The following is a 22,346-nucleotide window of genomic DNA, read 5'->3' on the forward strand; positions in this document are numbered from 1 at the left end:
GGGCCGCCCATCACTCTCTGGTTGGGCCTTCGGGTTCTTCTCACCGGGCCTTGGGCTTCCATATTGTCAGGACCAGTAGTTGGCTGGGACGGTGGCCCACTGGTGCCAGGGTTGCTAACACCCTCCCCTCCTCGAGTTGCGGCTTGACCCCAAGCCGCTGCACAGGGGAACCGCGACCGAAGCTCGTCACGGTCTTCCCAGGTAGAATCAAGACCATCACCTGACCATCGTACCAAGACTTGGTCCACCACTCGATTCGCTTGGGTCTTCTGACGGTTGTCGAGAATTTCAACAGGAATAGCAAATTGATTAGAATCATGTGGCAAAACTGGGGAGATGGACACACCTGGCTTCAAAGCTTTTCGCAGCTGGGATACGTGGAACACCGGATGAATCTGAGAGGTCTCCGGCAATGCCACTCTGTATGCAACCTGACCAACGCGCTCTTGGATGAGGAAAGGGCCAAAGTACCTGAAGGATAACTTATGGCAAGCACGGCGAGCAACAGAGCTCTGCACATAAGGTTGGAGCTTGATGTACACAGAATCGCCAACCGCAAGAATTCTTTCAGACCGCCCTTTATCAGCTTGGTGCTTCATCCGCATCTGCGCCCGTAACAAGTGTTGACGGATAAGAGCAGTCATTTCCACACGTTCAGAAAGTCAAGTGTTGAGATCGGTGACTGGGCTGGCTGAAGCTGCTTCAATCCCCCAATGTCACGGGTCATGGCCGTATAGCACAAAGAACGGGGACTTGCCATGCGCACTATGCCAGCTGGTATTAAACCAATACTCTGCCAAAGCCAACCATGAACTCCATTTCTTGGGGCATGAGTGGACAAAGCAGCGTAAGAATGTCTCCAAACATTGATTCACGCGCTCTGTTTGACCATCTGTGGCTGGATGGTAGGGTGTGCTCATTCTCAGTGTGGTATTAGACCGGCGGAAAAGCTCCTGCCAAAATCTACTTGTGAAAACAGGATCTCGGTCAGATATAATGGAGTCAGGAAGACCATGCAATCGGCAGACCTGATCAATGTAAGTGCTTGCCACTTGAGACCCTGAGAATGGGTGAGCCAGAGGTAAAAAATGGCTGTATTTGGAAAACTTGTCAACAACAACTAATATGCAGTTGTATCTCCGGACTGGGGCAAGCCTTCAATAAAATCCATCGAGACCATCTGCCAAGCACGAACTGGTACAGGAAGAGGTTCGAGCAGACCTGGATATTTGCACCGTTCTGGTTTGGCTTGTTGACACACGGCGCAGGCCTGGACAAATTCCGTAACCACACGCTTCATGCGAGGCCACGCGCACACAGCCTTCAAGCGCTGATACGTAGCCGGAGCCCCAGAGTGACCACCGATGGCAGACTGATGACCAGCGAGCAATAGTGAAGGTTACGACCAATCCACACTCGGCCCTGGTAGCGTAGCAATCCCTCCGCAAGCACAAAGTGTCGGTGCGAATGTGGGTCAGAGTGCAAATCATCAATGATCTTCTTAGTAAATGGGTCATATGTATAACCTTGGCGTACTTCATCAAGCCATTCTGGCTGGCAGAGGGATATAGCATAAAGGTCATCAGTTTCTGAGATCGGCCGACGTGAGAGTGCGTCCGCCGCGCTATTGTCAGCTCCCCTGCGATAACACAAACGGTAGCGTAACCCCAAGAGCTTAGTGAACGCTTTCTGCTGCCATAGGGTGTGCAGACGCTGATCTTCGAGGTGTACCAGACTGCGCTGATCTGTCTTGATCACAAACTCAGCAGATTGCAGATATTGCCGCCAGTGTTCAACAGCCAACAGGATTGCCAAAAGTTCTTTTTCATAAGTGGAAAGCCCCTTGTTGCGCGGTCCCAAAGGCTTGCTCAAGAAGGCCAATGGGTGCCCGTCTTGTTGCAAAACTGCCCCAACACCATAATCGCTTGCGTCTGTCTCGATGGTGAACTGTTTACGAAAATCCGGCAAGGCTAGGACGGGAGCTGTAACCAATGCTTGCTTCAAGGCTTCGAATGCTGTTGTACACTCGCTAGTCCACACAAAAGGAACATTCTTTTTCAGCAAATGGGTCAGCGGTTTAGCAATAATGCCGTAATGACGGACAAATTTCCGATAGTATCCGGAAAGGCCCAAGAATTGCCGGAGTTGTTTGACTGAATGTGGCAACGGCCAATGCTGAACGCGCACAATTTTGTCTGGTTCAGTCGAGACCCCTTGCTCTCCAATGACAAACCCCAAATAGGATAACTCCCGCTGTGCAAACGAACACTTGGACATTTTGATTTGCCATTGATCAGCTCGTAACAGTTGCAGCACTTGCGTGAGGTGTTGGACATGGTCAGAGAAAGACTTGGAGAACACCAAGATGTCGTCAAAAAACACAAGAGCACACACGCGAGCAACCGGCTTCAAGGTATGATTCATGGCGCCTTGGAATGTTGCTGGGCCACCCGCGACTCCAAACGGAAGCACCTTGTACTCGTAGTGGCCGGAGTGCGTTTGAAATGCCGTTTTGTATTCTTCACCCTTGGCAAGGCATATTTGATGGTATCCGGCACGGAGATCCAGTTTTGAGAACTAGCTTGCCCCAGACAATTCATTAAGCAACTCGTCGATCACCGGCAAAGGAAATTTTGGTGTCACTGTCAAAGCATTGAGCCGTCGGTAATCGATACATAAGCGCCACTGGCCATCCTTCTTGCGCACCAAAATAGCGGGGGAGGCAAATGGACTGACTGAATGTTGAATAATGTCGGCTGCCAAGAGCTCTTCAACTTGCTGCTCAATTTCGTCTTTGGTTTCTGGTGAGTGACGATAGGGACGCATGCTGATCGGCTGGGCACCTGGTAACAGGGGAATGTGGTGATCGCAAGCCCTGCGAGGGGGGAGGCCTTGTGGTTCAGCAAACACATCTGAATAATCCCGCAACACTTGCTGAATTTCCTCGGGTACTGGGGCATTTGTTGTAACCGCCTCAACTGGTTTGCTGTCGTGGGGTATGCGGCAGAGGTACACGACATGCTCAACCTCACCTTGAGTGCAAAGTTGCTGCAATTCCATGGCAGAAATCTGTGGGCAAACGCTATCTGAAAATTGATGTCCCTGCAATTGAATCACTTCGGAAGAAGAACAGATCGTCACAGTTTTCTGAACCCAATCAATGTCCGGGTTAATTGCTTCCAACCAATCCATACCCAGAATAACATCAAAACCTCCCAATGGCAAAACTTTAAATGATGTGGAGAACTGGTGGTTCTGGACTTCCCACGAGCAGTTGGGGATTTCTGATGTGCACTGTAATTCAGCCCCGTTGGCAACCTCCACGCGGGCTATTTTGGTCATAGACTGAATCCCTTGGAGTCCTTCCACATGCCTAGCATTAATGAATGAAGCTGAACTGCCCGAATCCACGAGGACTTCCACATCGCGCCCCTGAATCTGAGCGCTGAATTGCAGCAATTTGGAAGACTCGTTCCCGTTGAATGCCTGAAGAGAAACCGCAAACACAGTGTCGTCAATTGCATCAGAAACTTCACTGGCCTGATTATCTTCGGTCGGTGTAACACCCATGAAATCCATGAGTTCCTCTAATACATGCATCTGGATGGTAGCTGGGCAAGTGTGATCACGCCCCCATCGCTCGCCACACTTGAAACATAATCCTCTGGCCCTTCGATATGCACGCAGTGTATTGAGGGAATTTGCCTCCGAAGCCACTTGGCGCGGGGGGTCAGCAGGAGCCGCACGCGCTGCATCGACGCCGCGATGGTCAGCCGCAGCTGGTGTTGCAGGAGGGCGTGATTGATGAAGAGGGACCACCTATAGAGGAAGGCGTGCCGCCGTTCGGTACACTGGCTCCGGTGAACGGATGTGCTCTGGTCGCACTCCGTCGTGCACCTCCTCCTGGATCAAGGCGAGAGCACACGCCGTGTCCAAATCAGAGGGCCGCTGGACCATGACCGCAGCTCTCAAATGCGCCCGCAGTCCACCAATGAAGCGTGTCAAAAAAATAGAACGGATGAATTTCGTCAGAATAAGACAGCAGTTGATTCATCAAATGTTCAAATCTCTCAATGTAATCCTGTACTGTACTAGACTGCTTAATTGCAAAAAAGTGCCGGATCAACAGCTGATGGCGATCGCGACCGAAACGGGTTGCCAAAACATTACAGAAGCCCTCCCAATTCAGGCCTAAGACTTTCTTTCTAACTGACTGTAACCAAACAGCTGTAGTAGAGGAAAAATTCAAGGTAGCCATTTGGACCCAAACGGACTCTGGAATCCCATATATGGCAAAATATTGCTCACAAAGATCCTTCCACAGCAGTGGATTCTCACCATCGAACAAAGGAAACGGCATAGATGGTGGACTGGGAGCATTGGAAGCAAGAAATTGGGCAAAATTTCCTGAACCTCCCGTCAGAGACACAATAGGGGCTACAACAGGTAATTGAACAGGGGCTGCAGACGGTAACTGAAGTAGGAGATCGACCGTACCGTTGGCCGGAGGGGCCGACGGGGTGATGGAAAGCCCGTCGACCGCCGTCCATGGAGAAGGAGCGGTGTCGTGGCCATCGGCCTGAGGAGATTCGCGCGCCGGAGGTCCATCTGAAGACAAATTGCTCTTCCGCGCCGACAGATCGAGGTGATCTGTCGCTGACGCCTCCCCGACGTCGGAGCTCTTGCCGCCGGTATGTTGCTTCTTGAGCAGATCGACCGCCTCCTGCAGATCGGTGATCTGGGAGTCGATCGCGGGCTTCCAGGAGGAGAACTCGGCGGCGATTGAGGACTTGATGTCCTCCCTCCACTCCGCTCGCAATTCCTTGAAGAATTCCTTGAGGTCGCCCTTGGTGACGGGTTCCAAGTCCTTCTGCATCCTCTCTGCTCGCTGCTGCCGCGTCTCGATGATGGACGCCGCCAGGACGGAAGCGAAATTGGGCGCCTGCTGGCTCTGAGTACCAAGTGTTAACAGCACGTTAGTCTCACGATCATATGGTGAATGGATACAAGAATTCACTCCTTACAAGCACAACTGTGCTGAATTTGAGACAGGGGAAAGGGGAATTAGGGTTCTATGTAGCCGCCGCCGCCGCCGTTCTGATCGACCTTCGATGCCCCTGTCTCCTCACCCCTCGCTTCCTGATATGCTCGGGCTGCGTTTACCCACGGGCCGCCCATCACTCTCTGGTTGGGCCTTCGGGTTCTTCTCACCGGGCCTTGGGCTTCCATATTGTCAGGACCAGTAGTTGGCTGGGACGGTGGCCCACTGGTGCCAGGGTTGCTAACAGTCACAAGCATGATGCGATACAGACGTCTGAAGGGGGAATGGTTGACGTCCATGGCAAAATCTCTAGTTTGTAGGGATTTCGTAGTTTGTATGATCTAATTACTATACTATGATGTTGTAATGATGGAACGCCATGATTAAAACTGACCGGGTCGGTGACTTGTACCGGCCTTGGTACAACATGCAACCAGTGTCAAAATGCGGGCTATTAAGGTGCTGGTTCCTAGTGGGGTTACACTGGCTACTAGTTGGATCCAGGACCAAAATTTGTGCAATACGGGAGCCCGGGCGTCAAATACTACCTGATGTAACTCAAGAGCAATGTTATTTATACACCGAGTCATAAATGCAGATTGTTGATCCATATGTATGCGAATGGTGCAGATAGCTGCCGTGCGCTGAAGGAGCTTTTCGCATATGTACTTTGGTTCCTACAAGTGATCGACCTGTCTTGGGTCTAGTATTTCTACGGGAATGTCGCCAGGCGCTTTCTTGTTTTCCATGTGGATTCTCAAGGACGACAGACCGAAATCATGTTGGATGAGCCAAGACTTGAGGAGGCCGATCAGCTGATAGAGATGCAGATATTTTCAGTTCTATAAGTTTGTTGGTAACTCTAGTCTCTTTAAACGGCAGAGTGGAAGTAGAAACTGCATAGCGCAGCCAACTTTTTTTTTTTTTAGTGGCTGGCGCGTACAACTTATGTTGATTAACCACATATGTGGAAACAAATCCATGCTCCACCAATATTCACTTGCATTAATAATCCTTCCCCCTTATACATACCGCTCCAGCTTCAGTGCTTCACTATAGTAGACATCAAACTAAATCATTTCATTTTTATTTTAACTTGTTGGTAGCTTAGCATATATAGTACATGTTGCGGGAGAACTGAAGAGTTGAAAACACATGTGACAACAGGAGGCATGTGGAATATGGCCGGACATGGCTAGCGTTGTTGTTTCTGACGCTGAATGAACTTGACGAAGTTGTGTCTTCATCCCATTGAGAGATGCTGAAATTACATTGGTTCCTAGAAGCGATCGTTGGTCTTGGCGTCTTTGATCTGTTTTTTTTCTCTTGCTGCGGTTATTCTTATCTACTACCTCCGTCCTGGTTTATAAGTTCCCTTCGTATTTTGTGCCAAACTTTGGCTAAAATTTTAACTAACAAAATGTTAATGCATGTCATAAAAAATTACATCGTTTGATTCGTATTTGAACATAGCTTTCAGTTATATTATTTTTTTTGACATGCACTAATATTTTGTTAGTTAAATTTAAGATCAAAATTTGGCACAGAATACTAAAGAGACTAATAAACCAGGAAAATTCGTTTCTGATCATGAGCACAGCTGAGCCCTCATCGGCCCGCTGTTCTCGGGATCCTAGTGTTTACCCGTATTCTGGACAGTAGAATGCTGCGTATTGTAGATGTATTCTAAAATGGGCCTGCCTCATTTATTATGGTAACCAGAATCCCTGCGGCACCGTACAGGAGGAGGTCGGATGGATCAGCCATTTTTCTGGGCCTACCTGAGCCGTCCCGGATTGACGTCCTCCCTGCCTCGGCCTCACAAGCTTGCTTGCCAGCAGCTTACAAATTTGAATACATTTGACGCATATGAGCGATACAGTGGTCGACAAAACGCAGGCAGGTGTCATGGAGTAGCTGACTGTAGATGTACACCGCCAGCAACAAACTAGCACCCACAAACGAGTTTTAGTCACGCTCAGGGGCAGCATCGAAGCCAATTTCAGTGATGCACAGGGACAGCACCCAGGCCAGTTTACAGTCAAGTTCAGTGACAATTTGAAAAACTATTTGTCATCCGGACATCAGCAGGTGCAAATTGGAAAATTCACATTTGTATCAAACAACTTAAAAGGTACAGAAAACAAATAAACAAATATTATAAATCCACACATTTCAGCATAGTTACAAATACAACTAGTTTACACTCAGGGAGGAACACGCGTGGGGGTCCATATAGAAATCACACACTAGAAAATTCTCAAAACGTAAAATTCGAGTTATCATACATGTTTCTCTAAGTTATTAAGAAGCAGCAGCGCCCAGCGGCCTGGTGCATGAAGTGCGACGGTGTCCAGCGATGCCACAATTCTTGCAGGTTGCAGGTTTGCGAGGCTGTTTTGGCATGTCACCCTTGTCAGGGCAGGTAGTGTTCTCATGTCATGGCAATTTGCAAATGCTGCAGAACTTTGTCATTGTACGTAGTCCTTCATACGGTGCCTTCTTCCTACTGATGCATGGTCGCCTGGCACCACATTTCTTGCTCGGAGCAGACAGTCCAGCATGTGCATCCCAGTTAGCAGGAAGGGTCAGATTGTTCTTGTTGTCAGCCCCCCCCCCCCCCCCCCCCCCTCTAATGCTGACAATTGCGCCTGCCAATGCAATGTTGTTGTGATTCGCTTCTGCTGCTTGTCTATCCTCAAACCCTATCCCATCTCTTGTTTCAGCTAGTGGTGATACCTCCGCAATCATATCCTTCAAGCGAACCAACACGAGTTCATATGTCGTGACGGATGCATCCCCAAGCCTAACCAGCTCCATGGCGTGTAGGTAGAGAGTCGAGCTGCGGCAGGTGAAAGATTTGTTCACGACCTGGTTTCTTTTGAAGTGAGCAAGATGCTGGGGCAGGATGTCCCTAGCATATTTCGTCCATCTCTTGAGGATGTGCCGCTTCCGCATCTCCTTCATGCCAACATAGTCCATCACCTGAAACATTGGAAATCAAAATATGGTTTTTCGTGGATAGATGAGGAATGAACAATATTGAGATCCAAAAATACCTTCAAAGTATGGCAACAAAGCATCCCCATGTGGGTGAATTGCCCGCATTCACACTCGAACCACTCGCCGTCATCCAACATGGTCACCTTGTAATCAACCACGCTCCACTTCTCGCGTTTCTCGGCATCGTTGTGTCTTGCAATGTACTTCACAATTTCCTCGACCTGGTATGCCCAGCCCTTTTGAAAAGGTTCTCACCAAATTGTTCAAACATTTTCCTGGTGTAAACCTTATTTGCACATGTTCAATGGCAATATCTCCTCTCATGATTGCTCCGCTCTGTATTTCTCACAAAAAAACTCATCATTAGAATTTTTCGACGACGTACACTGGCACAACAATTAGGAAGAGGGCACAAAAAAAATCTAAAAGAAATTGCTTACAATCCGTATCCTCTTCTCCCGGTAGCTCTCATCCGACTCACGGTCGAATTATAGCCTCATGTACTGTCGCACAAACACATGCATCAGTAGTGACCTCTTTGTGAAAGGCAGATTCTGAGTTGAACCGAGGAAGCTTCCTACTATGTTGTGCAGAAAGGTTCTGGAGTGACCTCTTCGTGAAAGGCACATTCAAAGATGAACCAAAGAAGCTTCCTACTATGTTGTACACCTTGTTGAGATTCACGTTATTTCCCCTAAGTTGCTTCACTAGATCTTTTGTGTAGACATCTATGTGGTTGTGCAATGGACAGTGAACCTTTTCACCACAAGTCAGTGACAATGAATGGTTATGGCTAGCCTGGTGCTCAGCAATGAACCATCCATTGTCAGATCCTCTCAGAAGCCTAATCATCGCAGGGCATTCGCACTGGCAGTACTGGCTGTTTTGCTGCTCAGGCTTCCCCTGTAAAACAGGAATTTACCAGCTGCAGTTAAGACAGACGCATAGCCAATGATCAAGCGGATTAAAATAAAATGTAAATTCTTGGAGTGTTGAGTCATATGTACTGACCAAGCATCCACACACAATTTCCTACATACACTTTGTCTGCTCGACATTTAGATGGCTCTTGCCATATCTTATACCAAATTCGAGCTCCCACAAATAATTAAAGGTTGTAGAAATCGTATACTTCCCTGAGAGAGTCAAAATTCATTCCAATTTCTGGCATGACCACACTGTCTGAGGATTTATCAGCGTACCTCCTGATTGTTTCTTCCAATGGACTAACTCCCCCAGGGCATGGTTATCTGTCAGCAGGTGCACGTCCAACTCTCAACCTGCAAGGGAAAAATATCCCAAGTTTTGTAGACGACATCTCAATTTATAGCAACACCTTTTTTTAATCATGGAAAACCCCCCATTTTACTGATCAGTGACACAACCCACCAGAGAACAGACCATGCTTTCTGCGACAAACGGATCAGCATTGCATTTTACAACTACTACCTCCATACGAAAATATAAGATGTTTTTGCAGTTCAACATCTTATATACAGAGGGATTACTTGGCAGGGCATCCAAGGCACCCAATTTCATATCATAATTTTCATATCACAATTCTAGCAGGGCACCCAACTCCTTGATTTTGTCTAATGATTTTTTTTACCTACAAAACAGACCAATCTACCTGTGTCACACGGTTAACATTTAAAACCTCACCATGAATTAACTATAAAGTGACATAAATTATTTTTTTGCCAAGACATGGGGTTCTAAAGGGCTGCCAATCGACCCTAGTGAGCACAAATCCAGACATCTCCTAAAATGACAGGCATGTAAATTGCAGAGTCAATGTCACCTCCTAATCCACCCAGGGGCCTCTGGGTTCACTTTCCCAGTGGATTCCATGGACTGTGTCGGAGACTCCTTCCTCTTGCCGCATGTGTCACGTTGGTCAGCAGCGCCGCCAAGGTGCCCCACTACAACAGTTCACCAAATCCTTCGTGTACACATCTATGTGCTTATGCCATAGCCAATGAACTTTTTCACCACAGGTCAGAGAAAATGAATTGGTTGTGGCTGGAGTGGTACTCAGCAATGTACCATCCATAGTTCGCAGCTCTGAGCAATCTGATCATTGCAGGACACTCACACTGACAAGACCTGCTATTCTGCTGTTCAGGTTTCCCCTGCAAAATGATTTTTCCCTCTGTGTCAGGTATATGAAAATAAATCCAGTCCAAGCAATATGTAAAAAAACTGCCATTTTTTTATTTATGGTATTAAGTGCTAACCGAGCATCCGCAAACGATCTCCTGCATACACTTTGTCTGCTCAACATTCAGACGGCTCTTTCCATATCTTATACCAAATCCAAGCTCCCAAGAATACAGGTTATAGAAATCGTATGCCTCCCCAAGTGAGTCAAAACTCATCCCAATCTCTGGCTTCACCACATTCTCCAAGGGTTTATCAGCATACCTCCTGATTGTTTCTTCTAATGGAGTCGCTCTGCTTTGACAGGGTGCCCTATCTGGAGGGGCGCGGCCAACTCTTAACCTGAAACTAAATTCACATTCATTTAGATGATGCAATAGTATTTCATTTAACAGCCTGGAGGGCATGTTCTTTTGAGTTTCATTACAATCGTTCACATGATCAGCCAAGAAAACTATATAATTCCATGCGAGGATGATATGATCTGCTGCAGAAACCATTTGGGAAGCTAAATTGCATGCATGGATGACTGCCAGTCAGAGGATCGGCTACTTGGCGGTAGTACTAATGCACACTAGACATCTATCGACATAAGGAATAAAAATCAGAACCATATATACAGAGTAAAAAAACACTCAATTATATGTATACCTTCTGTTCCACCCTGGTGCGTCTGGGTTCACCTTCCCGGTGGACTCGGCGGACTGAGTTCGAGACTCCTTCCTCTTGCCGGCAGATTTACTCTACTCAGCAGTGCCGCCGAGTTGTCCAAACACAACCGTGCACGATGACTCGACGTGTGTCGGTGTGGATGGCCCAACAACCATCGAAGCGAATGGATCTGGCTGCTCAACATCTGCACTGACCTCTTTGAACTGGAATCTGCGGCAAATTCAACAAATCAAAGATCAGTCACTGACCTTTTATAAAAATTCAAAAAAACAGTTTCCGAGATGATGCAGTTATTTTTCATACGATAGTGATACCGTGTTTCTTTTGGTTTCATTTACATATGGATAGCATGCTATGCCCATAGAACACTAAGTATTCTAATTTCGCGGATGGTTGGCAACTTGGCATGGTCTGACCGGGAGCATTATATATGCTAATTGCATGCATGGTTTATTACGAGAATCATAGGATCAGCTTGTTGACAGTAGTACCCATGCCCACTAGACACAGACTTTGGCAAATAAAAAATCAGAATCATGGATCTAGAGAAAAAACACTCATTGTTATGTATGCCTTCAGGCCTAGCCTGGTGCATCTGGGTTCACCATCCCGGTGGACTAGATGGATTGAGTTGGAGACTGCTTCCTTCTCTGGGCGGAATTGCTCTGCTCAGCAGTGCCGCCGAGTTCTCCCACCAGAACCGCGCACGACGAGTCGGCTGTTGCCGGTGCCGATGGCCCAACAGCCGTCAAAACTAATGGATCTGGCTGCCCATCACCGGCAATGACCTCTCTCAGCGGGAATTAAATGTTGGAAATATGAGTAAATTACTATAAAATTTAATCCGAATAAACAGAAGATAAATCATAACCACAGCAGCAGAGATTAAACTAATCATGTGAACTAGCATAGCAGATGAACATATCACATCTAGGGCACATACTAGAAGCATGAATTCTACCACGATCTCGAACAGGAAGGATAGAATCACATACGGTGCAGCGGGTGCAGCACCGCCGGCGTTGACGTTGTCGCCCATGTCGTCGAGGACGAGGTTGCCGAGGTCGGGGAAGAAGTCGTCGTTCGCGAAGTCGTCGCTGCCAGCAGTCGCGCGAGTGCGCTCCCCAAAAACCTGATCGCCCCTCTCTCGTACAGGATCATGAGAGGCGGGGTTCCGGAGGCCTGCTGTCCCTTCTCGCGGTGCACGCCGGAAGGAGGAATGGAGAAGACTTGCTTGGCGGCGCAATGATCTGGAATGGTGGTGAGAAACCATACGAAGCGGCGGCGGCTAGGGTAGACGTCTGCCTGACTATATAGTGCGGGCCGGGTAGGTCGTGGGAGTAAACCCCACGTCCTAGTCGTCACGATCCAAAAGAATCAGAAACGGTTCAGTAATTAACGCATGCGTTAATTATTAATTAATGACTCATTAATTTTTCCATGCAACAAAAATATAACCCGCGTCGTGGCATGGCGTGGCGTGGCGAGGCGAGCGAGGAGGAGGAGCGCGTGTGTAGGTCTTCTCTTCTCATGCTCATACAAGTGGTAGAAGAGCTCACCTTATAAAGAGGTGCAACTCTCTCTCAACTTCCGGGGTGAGACTAAACTTTAGCCTCACTCATTTCACTCACATGTGTGCATGAATGGGCCAAGAGAATTTCAGAATTTTAGTTGGGCTTTGGGCCAAAGGCCTACTAGCAAAATTCCAACAATCCCCCACAAAGTCTCATTGGCACATCTCATCATTTAGTTTCAAAACATTGTTTTATATATCGGTGCCTAGTGGAGACTGTGAAGTTGAACTTCCACTTAGAAATTTATGCTACACTAGATCACAACTTGAATAGTGGACTATGCCTTGAACTACAAGTTTTCTGTGAAACTAGTTTCACACAAATTCTTGACCGATACTGGGCTACCGCAAGGCTTCCCCGCGGGTGGAGCGTATGCGTCATACTCCAGGGCCTTTCATGAATTTATTAGAGAACACCCAATTCTCACAGACTGCGACGTTAACAGTCAAATTCATATAGGTGTGTTCCTCAGAAGATGTTCTGCAGGACAACATCTCTGCTTACCCGAATAAGCCACTTGGAACACATTAAGATAAGTATCAACCTGCCATGCAGATCAGGAGAGTATTGCATCTTCACGGAGTGGGATAATTAATATAGGGATACTCTCCTCCCAGCTGACCAACAGCTTGTCTCCCACTTCTACTTCACGGGATCTCCGATCACATAGAGTGGTTTACCACTATGGACAACTCATGCGGTGGGTCTCAAACCCATCTCCATCGATGCATTATCTATCACATTACGTGATAGACCCTTTGTGAAGGGATCTGCCAAGTTTTTCGACGTTTGGATATAATCCAACGTAATAACTCCGGAGTTCCTCAATTTTCTGACAGATTTTAGTCTCCTTTTCACATGCCTTGAGGACTTCATATTGTCCTTAGAACTATTTATCTTGATGATCACAGTTTGATTATCACAGTTCATCAGGATAGGGGGTATTGGTTTTTCAATCATAGGTAAGTCCATCAAGAGTTCATGAAGCCACTCTGCTTCAATAGTGGCAGTGTCTAGTGCTGTGAGTTCTGCTTCCATAGTTGACCTCATTAAGATGGTCTGCTTGCAAGACTTCCAGGAAACAGCGCCACCACCAAGTGAAAAAACATAACCACTTGTGGCCTTAATCTCATCAGCATCAGATATCCAGTTTGAGTCACTATAACCCTCCAGTACCCTTGGATACCCGGTGTAGTGAATCCCATAGCTCGCGGTGCCTTTCAAATAGCGCATAACTCTCTCAAGCGCATGCCAATGATCATCTCCCGGTTTTGACACAAACCGACTCAGCTTGCTCACAGCAAAAGAGATGTCAGGCCTCGTGGCACTCGCCAAATACATAAGCGAGCCAATAATCTGAGAATACCTCAGTTGATCTCTAGCAATCCGTCGATTCTTTCGAAGCAACACACTAGCATCATATGGAGTTGGAGAAGGCGTGCAGTCGCTATACCCAAAACGACTCAAGACCTTTTTCACATAATGAGACTGAAGCAGTGTGATCCCACCATTCTCATCTCTCAACAGCTTGATGTTTAAGATAACATCAGCTACTCCTAGATCCTTCATCTCAAAACAGCGAGATAAGAAATCCTTAACCTCCTTGATTAAATCAAGTTTGGTTCCAAAGATCAATATGTCGTCGACATACATACAAAGAATAACTCCTTCGCCCCCACCATAGCGATAGTACATGCACTTGTCACCATCGTTTACTACAAAGCCGGCAGCAGTTAATGTTCTTTCGAACTTCTCATGCCACTCCTTAGGAGCTTGTTTAAGGTCATATAAAGACTTTAATAACTTGCACACCTTTCCTTCTTGACCAGGTACTACAAAACCATCTGGCTGATCCATGTAAATTTCCTCCTTCAACTCTCCATTGAGGAAAGCCGTCTTAACGTCCATTTGATGAACAAGAAGACCATGTGAGGCAGCCAGTGATAGTAGCACCCGAATTGTGGTCAGTCTAGCCACGGGTGAGTAAGTATCAAAGAAGTCTTCACCTTCTTTCTGGGTATAACCCTTGGCCACAAGCCGTGCCTTGTACTTTTCAATCGTACCATCAGGTCTAAACTTCTTCTTGAACACCCACTTACATCCTACAGGTTTGCACCCATAAGGACGGTCAGTGATCTCCCAGGTACCATTAGCTAAGATGGAATCCATCTCGCTACGTACAGCTTCCTTCTAGTAGTTAGCATCAGGAGATGCATAGGCTTCTGAAATAGTCCTGGGTGTGTCATCCACGAGGTACACAATGAAATCATCACCAAAAGACTTTGTAGTCCTCTGTCTCTTACTCCTCATAGGAGTTCTATTGTTACCCTCAACAGGATTCTCAACGTGTTCCATCGCAATGGTGGGTTCAGGAATTACAGTGAATTCCTCACTAGATGGAGTAGGTATCTCCTGATTTGATGAACTCGACATATCCTTCATAGGAAATATGTCCTCAAAGAAAGTTGCATCATTTGATTCCATAATCGTACCAACATGCATGCCGGATACCTCAGATTTTATTATCAAAAATCTATAGCCGATGCTATGAAAAGCATAGCCCAGAAGAACACAATCCATGGTTTTTGGTCCAAGCTTGCGCTTCCTGGGAATTGGTATATTGACTTTCGCCAAACAACCCCAAGTACTTAGGTAAGAGAGTTTCAACCTTTTCCTTTCCCATTCCTCAAATGGAGTCATGGTCTTATGCTTTGTGGGAACTCGGTTTAGGACATGACACGCAGTCATTAGCGCCTCCCCCCACCATTCCTTGGATAGACCCGAAGTGTCTAACATGGTGTTAACCATATCAGTTAGAGTTCGGTTCTTTCTTTCGGCTACCCCATTTGACTGGGGTGAGTAGGGAGGCGTCCTCTCATGGATTATACCATGTTCCGCACAAAACAGATCAAATTCATTGGAAAAATACTCTCCACCACGATCGGACATAAGCCGTTTAATTTTTCGATCAAGTTGGTTCTCTGCCTCAGCTTTATAGTTTTTAAAGAAAGTCAAAGCCTCATCTTTTGATTTCAGAAGATACACATAACAATATCTACTGGAGTCATCAATCAACGTCATGAAGTATCTCTTTCCACCTTTTGTCAACACGCCATTCATCTCACAAAGATCAGAATGTATAAGCTCAAGTGGCGCCAAGTCTCTTCCTCTGCAGTCTTATGGGACTTGCAAGGTTGCTTAGCTTGCACACATACTTGGCACTTGGAGCCTTTGACAGTAGAGATTTTCGGAATTAAATTCATATTGGCTAACCGCGTCATGCAACCAAAGTTAATATGACAGAGTCGTGAATGCCAAATATCAGACTCATTATTATGGCAGACATTATTAATAACTTTAGTGCAAATATCTGACAAAGATAGGCGGAACAAGCCTCCGCACTCATAGCCTTTTCCAACAAATTGTCCACACTTAGAGATTACAACTTTATTGGATTCGAAAACCAACTTAAAACCATCTCGACATAAACGGGAACCGCTAACGAGATTTTTATTGATGGACGGCACATGATGAACGTTCTTCAGACGCACAGTCTTCCCCGAAGTAAACTTCAGATCGACCGTACCAACACCTCGAACGATGGCATGTGACCCGTTCCCCATCAGCACGGGTGAAGTCCCTGTTGCCTGGTAAGAAGAAAACATGGAGGCGTCAGCACAAACATGTACATTGGCACCGGTGTCAATTAACCAATCAGGAGATTGAAATACTGAAAGGATGGTAGGAAAAATACCGTACCCTGATTCCTTCATATCAGTATCACCGATGACAACATTAGCAGACTTGCCGCTCTTCTCATGTTCGCGCTCCTCAAAGCGGTTAGGACACTTCGGAGCCCAGTGATTAGGATCACCGCAGACATGGCAAAGTCCCTTCCCCTTCTTATGAGAATTCTTCTTGAAGTTGGTAGAATGTGATGGCTTGTTCTTTGTATCAAACTTGCCTTTGCCCTGAGTTTTGTTCTTATTGTTTTTGAACTTGTTGGGCTGGGAGTTCTTCTTCTGTACCATGTGGGCACTAGAACCTCCCTCAGCAACTCGAGCACGTGTGTCCTTTGCTCTCGCCTTCTCTTCAACATGAAGAGTACCAATGAGATCTGCAACGAAAAACTCCTGTCTCTTGTGTTTCAGGGAAGTAGCAAAATTGTTCCACGAAGGTGGAAGCTTGGCAATGATGCCTCCGGCAACAAATTTGTCCGGCAACACACACTTGAAGTACTCAAGTTCTTTTGCGAGCGACTGTATCTCATGAGCCTGCTATACAACAGGGCGCTCATCAGTCATCTCGTAGTCATAGAATTGCTCCATGACGTACAACTCGCTGCCGGCGTCCGAGGCACCAAACTTGGCCTCGAGCGCAGCCCACATGTCCTTGTCGTTGTCAAACGACATATACGAATCCATAATGGAGTCATCAAGAACACTCAGAAGAACGCCTTTAAAGAGGGTATCGATCTTCTCAAAAGCTTCCAGCTGTGCTGGATTAAGATTGCCCTCAGGCTTGCCCTTGGTGGCATCATAGCAGCCCATGGTCTGAAACCAGTAGACTGCTCTCGTGCGCCACCTCTTATATTGCGCCCCCTTAAAGGCAGGCGGCTTCAGATGCGCAGCAAAACCACTCGGAGTAAATTGCCTATAATCAGGTTTTTGGATTGTTGGAAATATGAGCAAATTACTACGAGATCTAATCCGAATAAACAGAAGATAAATCATGAGCACAGCAGCAGAGATTAAACTAATCATGCGAACTAGCATAGCAGATGAACATATCACATCTAGGGCACATACTAGAAGCATGAATTCTACCACGATCTCGAACAGGAAGGATAGAATCATATACGGTGCAGCGGGTGCAGCACCGCCGGCATTGACGTTGTCGCCCATGTCGTCGAGGACGAGGTTGCCGAGGTCGGGGAAGAAGTCGTCGTTCGCGAAATCGTCGCTGCCAGCAGTCGCGCGAGTGCGCTCCCCAAAAACCTGATCGCCCCTCTCCTGTACAGGATCACGAGAGGCGGGGTTCCGGAGGCCTGCTGTCCCTTCTCGCGGTGCACGCCGGAAGGAGGGATGGAGAAGACTTGCTTGGCGGCGCAATGATCTGGAACGGTGGTGAGAAACCATACGAAGCGGCGGCGGCTAGGGTAGACGTCTGCCTGACTATATAGTGCGGGCCGGGTAGGTCGTGGGAGTAAGCCCCACGTCCAAGTTGTCACGATCCAAAAGAATCAGAAACGGTTCAGTAATTAACGCGTCCGTTAATTATTAATTAATGACTCATTAATTTTCCCATGCAGCAAAAATATAGACAACGTGCGTGAGTCGAGGCGTGGCGTGGCGAGGCGAGCGAGGAGGAGGAGCGCGCGTGTAGGTCTCCTCTTCTCATGCTCATACAAGTGGTAGAAGAGCTCACCTTATAAAGAGGTGCAACTCTCTCTCAACTTCCGGGGTGGGACTAAACTTTAGCCTCACTCATTCCACTCACGTGTGTGCATGAATGGGCCAAGAGAATTTCAGAATTTTAGTTGGGCTTTGGGCCAAAGGCCTACTAGCAAAATTCCAACATTAAAGAAATCGAATACGAGTCAAACATATATTTGTGCTTGGGTGTGTCCGGATCGAATTGAAGAAATTTATACAGTTCAGACATTACCTATCTACCGGATCTAGCAGAAATTCGAGCCCGTTGTGGCGTAGGCCTGCAAACTCCGCCATACCATTCGCCGCCACCATTGTTTCGCCTTCCGCCGTCGAGATAGGGAGGTTGGGGGGAAAAGAATTCTATGAGACCAGGTCTTACGCGAGACCCATCCTGATGGATGACACGTGACATTCACAAATCACAAAGTATCCCTCACCCCCACTTAAAATCAGGGGGGAGAGAGATTAGATGCTTTGTGATTTGTGAATGCCACGTGTCGTTTATCAGGACGGGTCTCACCTGCTAATCATGAGACCTAGTCTCATGTGAGACCTGGTCTCATATAATTTTTTTCCGAGGTTGGGGGGAAGGGGAGAAAGGCTTCCCCACACTTCGTCCACCGGTCAACATTGCGTTGTGTATGCAGTTGACGATGAACATATTATTCTGATCTCACGCACAACTTTTTGTGACGGAGGCGAGCCACGGCTCGGCTTGTCACCGTAGCCCGCTGGACCAGATCCCTAGACATGTACCTATGACCCAGATAACATGTTCAGATGCCACTGCTCTCAGTAACGCCGCTCTCAATAAACCATTCTTATTTTCTCCATGTGTTGTTCCTGTGTATTATTGCTTAGATCCAAGGCATATGCTCCCATATCCTGAATAGAAGCTACCCCCGTTGAAGGAAAATGTTGAGAAGTTGATACATGAATAGGTCCTTGAGTAACAAATTAGGTAGGCATGTATTTGTTTTGAAAGGAGGACGACCACGGGCCTCCGCAAGGGGCAATGCATACAACCATTTTATTAATTACTATCTCTATCCTGATTTATTGGTCCTCTTTGTATTTTATGTCAAATTTTGACCAAAGATTTATTTAATTAACAAAATGTTAATGCATGTCATAAAATGCTAATGCACACCTCTAAGAATGATGCCCCCAAAGGGGGGGGGGGGGGGATGACACGGGAGCGCCGCGGTTGTATGGTTGCTGTAAAACACTAAGAAATTGAACTTGTGGGGTGACATCAAAATGGCTGAACATAGATAAGATGAAATTACTCAAGACATTGGTTGCCTTTTAGTTCACTTTATTTCTAATGCTCTTTTAGGTAGTGCTCGGGATTGGCTGTGTGGTAGGATTGCCCAGAATACTATGTATCCCACTGGCTAATAAGAAGCCAAAACATCTGCAACCATAGAGTGTCAAACCCTACTGGGCTCACGCGATACCTCGCAACAATACCACCTAAACCATTCTTAGTCTTCTCTATAGTAGTCCTGCGAGAGGACATAGCTTGATGCCTTGAGCACAATAATATCGAGGTGTGTTGACAGATACTACAAGCTGCACCTGGGAGCAAATGCTTCTGTTGAAACATATTATTGTGCTGATGTTATTCCATGTAAAATATTTACTTACATATATTCATCTACTTTGCATGTATGTAAATTTTTCATGAGAAAGAGATGAGTTTTGCGCCCTTTGCAAAAGAAAAATGTTTAGTGATATTATCTTTTAACATTTTCTTTGCTATTTTTGGGAGTCTGAATATGAGAAGTCTTCTTGCACTATAGCAGCGCTTGACCAAGATAAGAGATGGTGTCTTGTCGGAATGAAATTTTGGAGTCACAAACATAGCCTGAGCTCCTTGTAGTTATGATAGTATGGCCACACTTCCACAATGATTCATAAGGCAGGCTTACTTTCAGAAGATATGAACTCTTGGAATTATCCAGTACCATGTGAGAAGCAAGGACTGCCACTGAGTGCTAATGAGCCATTGGATCAGTGGTAGGTTTGCAATTGTTAGAGTAAATTACATATGGTTGTGAGCTTAACAGAGAAAGACCACCCTCTTCCTAGACAAAAACAACACCACTGAGTGACTCATTCACACTACTCATCAACTACCTTCTTGAACCCTTTTTGTTGGTGATTGAAGACCCATCGCTAAAATCAAAATGCTACAACTACAATGGGACCCGAGTGATTGCCTTGCTTCAGCTTGGCGAGGAGACATTAATTCTTGACGGCGTGGATGACGTTTGCCTTGGGCCTTGTATTCAAGTGACTTGGGATCTTGGTGGTTCACATCGGCTTGAGGGCAAGCCAAATTTAAGGGAAGGGGACGTACCCTATATTCAACTATCCGTCTTCCTCGTTGAGTTGCGTTCGTGTGCGCGTGCGAGAGCGCGCGTGTGTAATTTGACTTGTACTTTGGATTCATGTCTAATTAAGTGAACTAGTCACTAGTAGCATGTTTCTGACACTCTTGCTTCTCTCAATCAACTGTATTGATTTACTACTAGTGCACGTACGCTATGTCACAAAAAAAACGTGTGCACATTGGAGGTTATGAATTAGATATAGGTTACAATGTTCTAGAGATAAAACATCTCCTTGTATCGCAAGTCTCTAGGCCATCCAAGTTTGTACCACTGTATATGCTCTCATCTTGGTCAGACCAATAAACACTGATATATTTATGATTCCTATATAATTTCCCACAAACTGAGCTTGGTTAATCTCTTCTCATGCATCTATTTATAAGTAATAACACATAACAAAGCGGAAACTTCCTAGTTGTACAACCGTTCTTGCCAATTTGAGCTTTTGGGAGAAACAGTTGATGTATAGAACTTATAACAATGTACCAGTTGCCACCCATGGACCTTCATCACATGAGAGTACATAAATGCTCCACCAACCTTGTGGGACAATGATTTTCCCCTTATATATATATATATATATATATATATATATATATATATATATATATATATATATCACCTTGTCATCGCTGTGTAGATAGCACACCCTATACCTCCATTTAGTTTTAGTGTGTGATAGCACACAAACATTGGAGAGAACATATGATAGAAGAGCCAAAGATATGTAACAAACACACAGGAATGGGAGGCATCGGGAATAGAGACGAGTTAAGTATTGGTCTTGGATCAAGTTATTCTGGAATACATAGCTTGACCAAAATCACAACAAGAGCGGGGTGACCGGGTGGCACTAGCACCTAGCTTAGTACATCATGTAGGGAAACTCACATAAACAAAGGAAAAAAAATGGGAGAGAAGAATCAAAGAGTTGAAAACCTCAAGTGGGAATAGGAGACGAAAAGACCATGGGATTGTTTTCCTTTTTTTTGGATAAAGCTTCGATTTTTTCTGTGGATGAGTGAAGTTTGGACAAGAAGTTTTGCTGCATCTTCCTAGCTAGAAGATGGATGTTGAAACTGCACTGCTTAGTGTCCCTCTCTTGCTTTCCAAATGGATTGTGGGACGTAGCAATTCCATCTCTTTCTCTCTCTCTCACCCTAATCAATTCCTGCTCCTCTGTGGCACTGCTTAAGAGCATCTCAAGATGGCAATGGGGCTCCGAAAACCGCGTCCCAGCGGGTTTTTACCCTATTAGGGGACGGGGATGGACGTCTTTCTATTCCCGTGGGGCTGCTGGTGGGTACAATATAAAACCCGGCATGTTTCGCGGGTTTAAACCCATTTTAGTAGTACCCGAACCCGAAAGCCGACAATACCCATCAAAATACGTTTTTTTGCATGTCACTGATCCATCTTGACTCAAGCAGCCCAAAGCCACGACGCCTGAGTGGCCGAGCTCCCCACCGTTGAGGCCCTTGAGTAAAAACCAAACCCCCTACTATTTATATTATGTTGTTGCTGCTGAAATATACTATGTTTGTTGCTTAAACATGCTGATATTTGCTGATGCAATATGCTCCTATTTTTCTTTCAAATGCTACTATTTTCATTATCTGCTTGTGGGGACAGGTTCCCTGTGGGTTTAGAAAACCCGACGGGTTTAGGGGACGGGCAAAAAACTAGCCCCGTGGACGGAGGATCATCCGCCATCACCGGTGACGAGTCTCCTAGTAGCAGTGCTGCCAAGGGCACCATGGACAGCGCGACTAACAGTGAGAACAGAGAAGGGGCTAGAGCTTCTTGATCTTGACAATGATGAGTATGTTGGACAGTTGGAGCTGCTCAGGTTTTGATTAGCCAGTCATATGATTTTCTGGGCCGTGGCTTTGTGCAGCTCACGTACCTATGCATTGTTAATTACGTATTGAAAACTGTATACGACGGTTGTAATTAGCAGCAAATGTATAAGAAAAAAGGATTAGATATATGTGTCCTTCACTTGAGAATACCATGAATATGGAATTATTTGTACTGAAAACATGTTAACGATGGCAATGAT

The 22,346-nt window shown here is 46.1% G+C and overlaps 1 pseudogene; it reads right to left on the reverse strand.

Moving 5' to 3' along the window:
- Positions 1–7,323: 7,323 nt before the first annotated feature.
- LOC125546463 (uncharacterized) lies at positions 7,324–18,197 on the reverse strand (annotated as a pseudogene).
- Positions 18,198–22,346: the final 4,149 nt, after the last annotated feature.

Source organism: Triticum urartu, chromosome 3A (assembly GCF_056163025.1).
Source record: "Triticum urartu cultivar PI428250 chromosome 3A, HENAU_Tu73, whole genome shotgun sequence".
NCBI classification, from domain to species: domain Eukaryota; kingdom Viridiplantae; phylum Streptophyta; class Magnoliopsida; order Poales; family Poaceae; genus Triticum; species Triticum urartu.